Here is a 6,616-nt window from a genome sequence, read left to right on the forward strand (position 1 = left end):
TCTGTAAGTAGAATGGATTGCTTTGGGAAGACATGAGCTCAACTTCTTTGAAGATCCTTGATCAGAATTTGAATGACACTTCTGTTATGGTAAGGATTAGTTTTCAGGTATGAATTGGACTAGACAGTCACTGAAATTACATATATATACACATATATATATATGTGTGTGTGTGTGTGTGTGTGTGTGTGATTCTGTCTCTTTCCTATATTTTATCCTAAAATTGAACCTATTATCAAGTTGTTTCCTGAAAAACTTTAAAATACCTCTAATCTTTTCCATTTCTCTTTATTTCCATGGCCACCATTTTTATGTTTTATGCATAATCTTTACCACCTCACACATGGATGACTACAAAAACCTCTTGCTTGGTCTCCCTAAAAAGAATTAGCTCTTCCCTAACCAACTTGTCCTTCCTATCATGAATTTTTTAATGTTTTTAAAATAATTTATCCATCATAACACTCCCCTGTTTAAGTGTTCTCAATGACTCCCCATTTTTTATCAAATCAAATCTCAATTCCTCTGTTCAACTTTCAAGCCTCTCTATGTTCTGACATCATACTAGCTATTCCATTTTATTTCCCACTAGTCTCCAGCATATACCCTTGGCTCCAATTATCCTGGTTGCCTGACAATTTTCCCTTCATCCTTTCCAAAGTCATGATATTTCTTATTTCCATGACTTCATGTGTTGGTAAGCAAAATGGGCTCTTAGCACTGAGTTCACCAAGTGCCCTTGAAGAGTTTGGCTTTTGTTTGCTTTGAGTCATTCAGTGTATTTCATTGAGTCTTACTAAGTGCTAAGCCCCAGGCTGTAACCCCTATTAGGTGTTAACCTAACCTATGTTGATGTGAACCTCCCAGGGTCCTAAGGAGAGGGGCTAACTCAAGAGCCAATCATAGCAGCCTAAGTTCTGGTCATTCAGATGACATTTGATGACGTCTGACGCCCTATAAGAAGAGAGGATAGAGCCATTTGCGCAGGGGCTCTCACTCGTGATGATGCTGATGCAGAGACTCCGGGCAGCTGTAGCTAAGGAGCCCTCCAGCTCGTAAACTCAGATGCTGAGATTTTGTTGAACTCTGGTAACTATGTATTGGGATTTGAATCAGACACGGTCTGTCTGTTGATGTTTGTACTTTGTTTGTATTTTGTTCTGAAGTTTAGGATGCTGGATTTTTCCCCTGAACTAAGTGGATGATATTTGTATGCTGAATTAAAGTAAGCTTGTCAACCCCTTAACCTTGCTTTCCTTAGTTAAGCAGATCAAAAGAACCTGTGGTTTTGCAGCATGCTGGTAGTGTTCTTGTTGTTGGGCTTTCACCCCCACAACAGCTGCTAGCCGGATTGTTGAAACACTTCAGTCATGGGATTTCCCTTAACTAGCAGTCTTCCCCTCTCCTTTCCAAATGCTACTTATCTTTCAATGCAAATCTTAAGGCATAATGCCTCCATGAAGCCTTCCCCAACATCTCTAGTCCATATTTACTTCTCTCTTCTTCAAATTCTTCTTCTTGTAATTGTCAATGTTCAATTATATTTTATTGTTTAACTGGTATTTGATATTTTCACCCATGTGAGTTTTTGTCTCTACAAATACACCTATCCTTGAGGGCAAGAATGTGCCATATATACATATGTGTGTGTGTGTGTGTGTGTGTGTGTGTGTGTGTGTATATATATTGATATATTGATATTTATATTTATAATATATGTATATACATATATATATGTTCATGTATATGGATATATATTTAAATTATCCACAAGTGCTAGAGGGGCATTAGTTACTTAATAAATACATGTTAAGTAATTAACTGTTTAATTAAGGCTTTCAATGCCTGACTTCTCTTTTATTCTCAAAGGGAAACATGATTATTTTAGAGATTTTTTTCAGATCATTTTCTAGTTTGAAATTTAGCTAAAAAGAATAAAAGACAAATAAATTTTAATGGGGGCGATGAAAATGGAGGAAAATGTCTGGACTCTGGATTCCAGACTGTGGTATACTGTACAAGGAAGAAGACCTTTGTGGAATCATAGAATCATGAGATTTCCAAGTGTGAAGGCACCTCAGTGGCCTTCTAGTCCAACCCATATTCAACAATAAAAATCACTTTTAAAATATAACCAAGTAACCATCCAGTGTCCCCTGCCTTTTTAGAGCTTATATACTACTAGAGAATAAAGAAAGAGACAAGAAGAGAAGACAAAAATTAACCGCCCTCACTTCTCTCTGTTGTTTGTTAGCTGGGTCCTATCTACTCCCCAGACAACCATCTTATCTCTCCTTTAATCCTTCTCTTTTCCACAATATAGTTTCCTGGAAAATGGCAGCAGCAGCAGCAACCTTTTTTTTGTCATCCATGGTTTTCCGCTACAGCCTCAACTCATTCTAAACTTCAGCACTATTGACTCTATTCCTAAAAGCTCATGTTATTCTTCTTTATTCATCTTTAGTTCACATCTCCATGAATTATCTTTTTAAAAATCTACTTGATTGGTAACTTCTCTCTGTGAATCTATACTGGCATCTTCTGACAAGTTCTGTTTTTCTTCCTCATTCAATTTGTTTGCCTTTGTCTTCAAGTTTTTATCTTTGAGTACAAAACCTCCTGAGTGAACATCCACTGTTGAGGTTTAGTTCATGGGATTCTCCCTGGCCTTCTAAACTCTTTGAAATCTGTTTTCCTCAAATCTAAGTTTCATGATAGGGTATGTCCAAATTTCCTCTCCTCTCTCACAAACTCTAGTAGGGACTAGTCACTTCCTCCAGAGCTGCCATCTTTCTAACCTCAGTAACCATTTCCCCCTCATTAATGAGAATCAGATCTAGAATGGAATTTCCCCATTAGCTAGTTCCTTTACCTTTTGAAGGATGCCATTATCATCAAGTCAAGTCAAAAAATTATTAGCTGCCCTGCTTTGGACACAGAGAGAGAGAGCTATAACTAAAGTCTGGACAATTGAAGTACTCCCTATCTCCCATCAGTACTACATCATGTCTTTTTGCTGTGATTGTCATATATTTCCCAAACCCTTTATCTATTTCCATTTCCATTCAAGTAGTCTCTAATATACCCTAGTAAAAAAATCAATTCCTTTTATCCATTCAAACTTCTTTACACTGGAAGATGCTGAATAGCTAGAGAATAGCATTAGGCTTTTGAATGCCTAGGAGAAAAGGAAGAAAAAGATTGTTAGAAAGAAGACTGTGCCACTGTGGAGTATGTTTTGAAGAGTGTTGTTCCTGTTGCTTGGCAGTCTATACTGCCTGACCTGGTTCTTATGGTATTTGTCCTTTACGCTCAGATTATATAATAACCTCTCTTTCACCAAGTCTTCTGTAACTGCTTAGGTAGGTCCCCATCATCTATCATCCATGCTTGGCTAGCCCTTTGAAGTTGAGCTGCATCAAGAACATCTTTGATGTCAGAGGAAGGGCTACAAACCACAACTTCAGTGCTAATGAGCTTGTATTGTTATAGGATTTTATGGTTTGTAGATGTCAGTGATAAAACTTCTCAAAAGCAGGAGGACTGAAATCTATACTCATCTACTGACTACACATGAGTGACCCTCAATCCCAAGAGCCTGACTTGGCGCCAAATTGTCACCATGCTCCTAAAGTCTTACTATGTTGTCCTGACTATTTTGTTTCAACTTGAGTCATTTGGACCACATTCTGACAATACTGGTAAAGGAAAATAGTATCTAAGGAGTAAAGGAATCTAGTATCTAAAGTACCTAAGTAACCTTCTCCATTCTAGGTGGCCAGGGAGTAATTTTTAACTGTAAATGGTACTTTGCTAGTTCAGATGTGCTCATGGCCTCAGCCTTCTTCAACCTTATCACCAGTTTATGGCACTGAATTTAACTGGAAAAGTGATCCATTCTCTTTTCTTGCCTCTCTGCACGGGCATCTCCAGGCTTGTCTGACTTTGTTGGTGTTGGATTGGAAGCATTATAATGCATTTATTATCTTGGAAACTGAGGCTGTTTCTTCATCACTGCTATTTGAGTAATAGCACCTACCTCACAGAATTGTTTGGAGGAACATAATGATGCATGAAAAGTGCTTTGCAAAGCTTAAAGCTGTACAGAAAGGTCAGTGTTATTTTTCTATTTGGTGTAAGGTTCATAGATGCTAGTTCAGAATGTCAGCAATAGACCTTTCAGAAATTTTTAAATCCATTTCCCTAATTTTTCAGATAGTAAAACTGAGGCCCTGAGTGACTTGCCCAATGCTAATGGCAGAGCCAAGGTTAGACCCTAAATCTCCTGACTCTCAGTATTCAAGTATATTTCAACACAAAACATATCTAATTTTGGGGGTACTAAACTTATGATTTCACTGGTACAGGGAACTTGCTCTCCCCTGCAGATTGTATCTGCACCTACTTTGTCAATGATGCTGGGAGGCATTAAGTGACTTGGCCACCGTCACACAGCCAGTATGTATCAGAAGCAATGTACTTGGACCCAGGCCATCTTGAATCCAAAATCAATGCTTTATCCAGTAGGCCATGATGCTTCTCATAGGAATGATGTGATTAGAAATCTTATTTTAAAAAATACAATTTTTAATTATAGATGAAGTAAAAGGTGATTTTTTCCCCTTGCCTGAGGAAGCTAAACAAACAGGCATTCATTAAGCACCTTTGAAATTCTAAATCACATTACAGGTAATGCTATGTTAAATAAATGGGAAGCTCTAAACTTTGCCTCTTTGTTTTTCCTCTCTTCTAGTTCAGAGAGAAGGTAAATGATGCCCTCTACAGCCTTTTATAAAGCTCACCATTTCTTGGCTATGTTAGGCTCCCGCACATTGTTCAGTGAACTGGGAAACAAGATAGATGTTTCAGCATACATATGAGTAGGTCTGTTTTTAAAATAATGAGCTCTGTGTGACCAGTAAAGTTGGATCGTTTTCATTTTTCATCAGGCTTTACCCAGCCTGTCTTCGATCTCTTAAAGGTAAGAGCGATGTTCAAGGTATGCCGATGATACATTCTGTTAACGCTTAAAATTGCAAGGCTCAAGCATCCCCCCTCCTTTCCATCTCCCTTGTTAGCAGCTGCTGTCTCACAAGAGAAAAGGCATAAGCACTTCTTACTTATATGCTACTTTCAGTAAAGCTCTAGGCTTTTGCCTTCATAAAACAAAGCCCTCAAGCCCCTAAGGACTTCATCTATGTGCAGGAAACGTAAGGATCATGCCAGTTTATTCTGGTCTATGCTAACATTCATTATGCCTTGTGGCATGATAAATACATTTGAAATGGACCCAATTTTAAAGCGATTCCATTTGATTACAAGTGATTCATCTCAATTATGAGGATAAGTGATCTCTGCTATAGAAATAGCCTTTAACAAGGTCCTTTATCTGTGATGCACCTTTTATGAAGTGCATGAAAAGGTCAGAGACAAAACAAGCCAAATGCTTCAACCCCCACCTCATTCCACTTCTTGCCCAGTTTTATTTTCCTCCTTTCATGTTTATTCTGCTTCCCATTTAATCAGAATCCCACACAGAGGCTGGAAGGCAAGCCTAGGTCAAGTCAGAATAGGGTTGATATGGGGCCAAGGTCAGTCAATGAAGCAATATTTACTGAACATCTATAGGACTCGTAGATCTATATTAAGTAGAAGGCAAGGTGGGCAAAAAAAGGCGGCAAGTATACACTCTAAAACAGGAGAGATTTTATCGTTGTGCCCTTCCCTACCCTATTAATTGAAGAGTTGCATGCAATGACATCACTGAATAATGAAACAATAAATCTGAGAGCAGTGAGTCTCCCTAGAGTTCTCACACATATCAAGGACTTGAGCAAATGTGTGTGAGCAGTGGTGATAGGCCTCTCTGGACCAAACGTGTTGCCTTCTTTTTTGCCCCTTGCCTTCTACTTAACGTAGTTAACCATTCGTATCTGAGGTCAAATTTGAACTCAGGTCTTTCTGACTCCAAATTCAGTGATCTCAGAAGTATACACTCTGAACAGAAAGGATTTTATCACTGTGCTCTTCCCTGCCCTATTAATCGAGAGATTGCAATGATATCACTGAATAATAAAACAATAAATCTGAGAGCACTGATTTTGGAGTCAGAAAGACCTGAGTTCAAACATGACCTCAGATACATACTAGCAGAATGACCTTGGGCACATTTAACCTCTCTCAGCTTCGATTTCTTTATCTGCAAAATTGTTGTGATATCAAATGAGATATCATGTTGTTCGAAGAAGACCAATGACATCAGGAAGGTGATGTCTTGGCTTACAAGTGATTTAAGTGAGGCAGAGTTGTGCAAAGTTATCAGCCTCACTCTCCCCTCCAGAGTCATTGGGATCCAGTGGCAAGACATAGGTCAGGATGATTGATGATGGCCCCAGATGTGAGCAGAAACCTTGGCTTTTTTAAGCTAAGGTCTTTCCCAGGTCTCAGTTTGTCTGAGGCAACACCCATTCAGTAGTTAAAGACTAGGTAACAATTGAGGTAAAAGATGGTCTAGTTTGCCTTCACAAAAGAATCAGTCAAAGTAGGGGAAGACTCTCAGAGGTTCTGGCTAGATTAGTGCTTTGCAAACATTAAAGCTCTAAATAAATAAATGATT

The sequence above is a fragment of the Trichosurus vulpecula genome, chromosome 6 (assembly GCF_011100635.1).
Source record: "Trichosurus vulpecula isolate mTriVul1 chromosome 6, mTriVul1.pri, whole genome shotgun sequence".
In the NCBI taxonomy this organism is placed as follows: Eukaryota; Metazoa; Chordata; class Mammalia; order Diprotodontia; family Phalangeridae; genus Trichosurus; species Trichosurus vulpecula.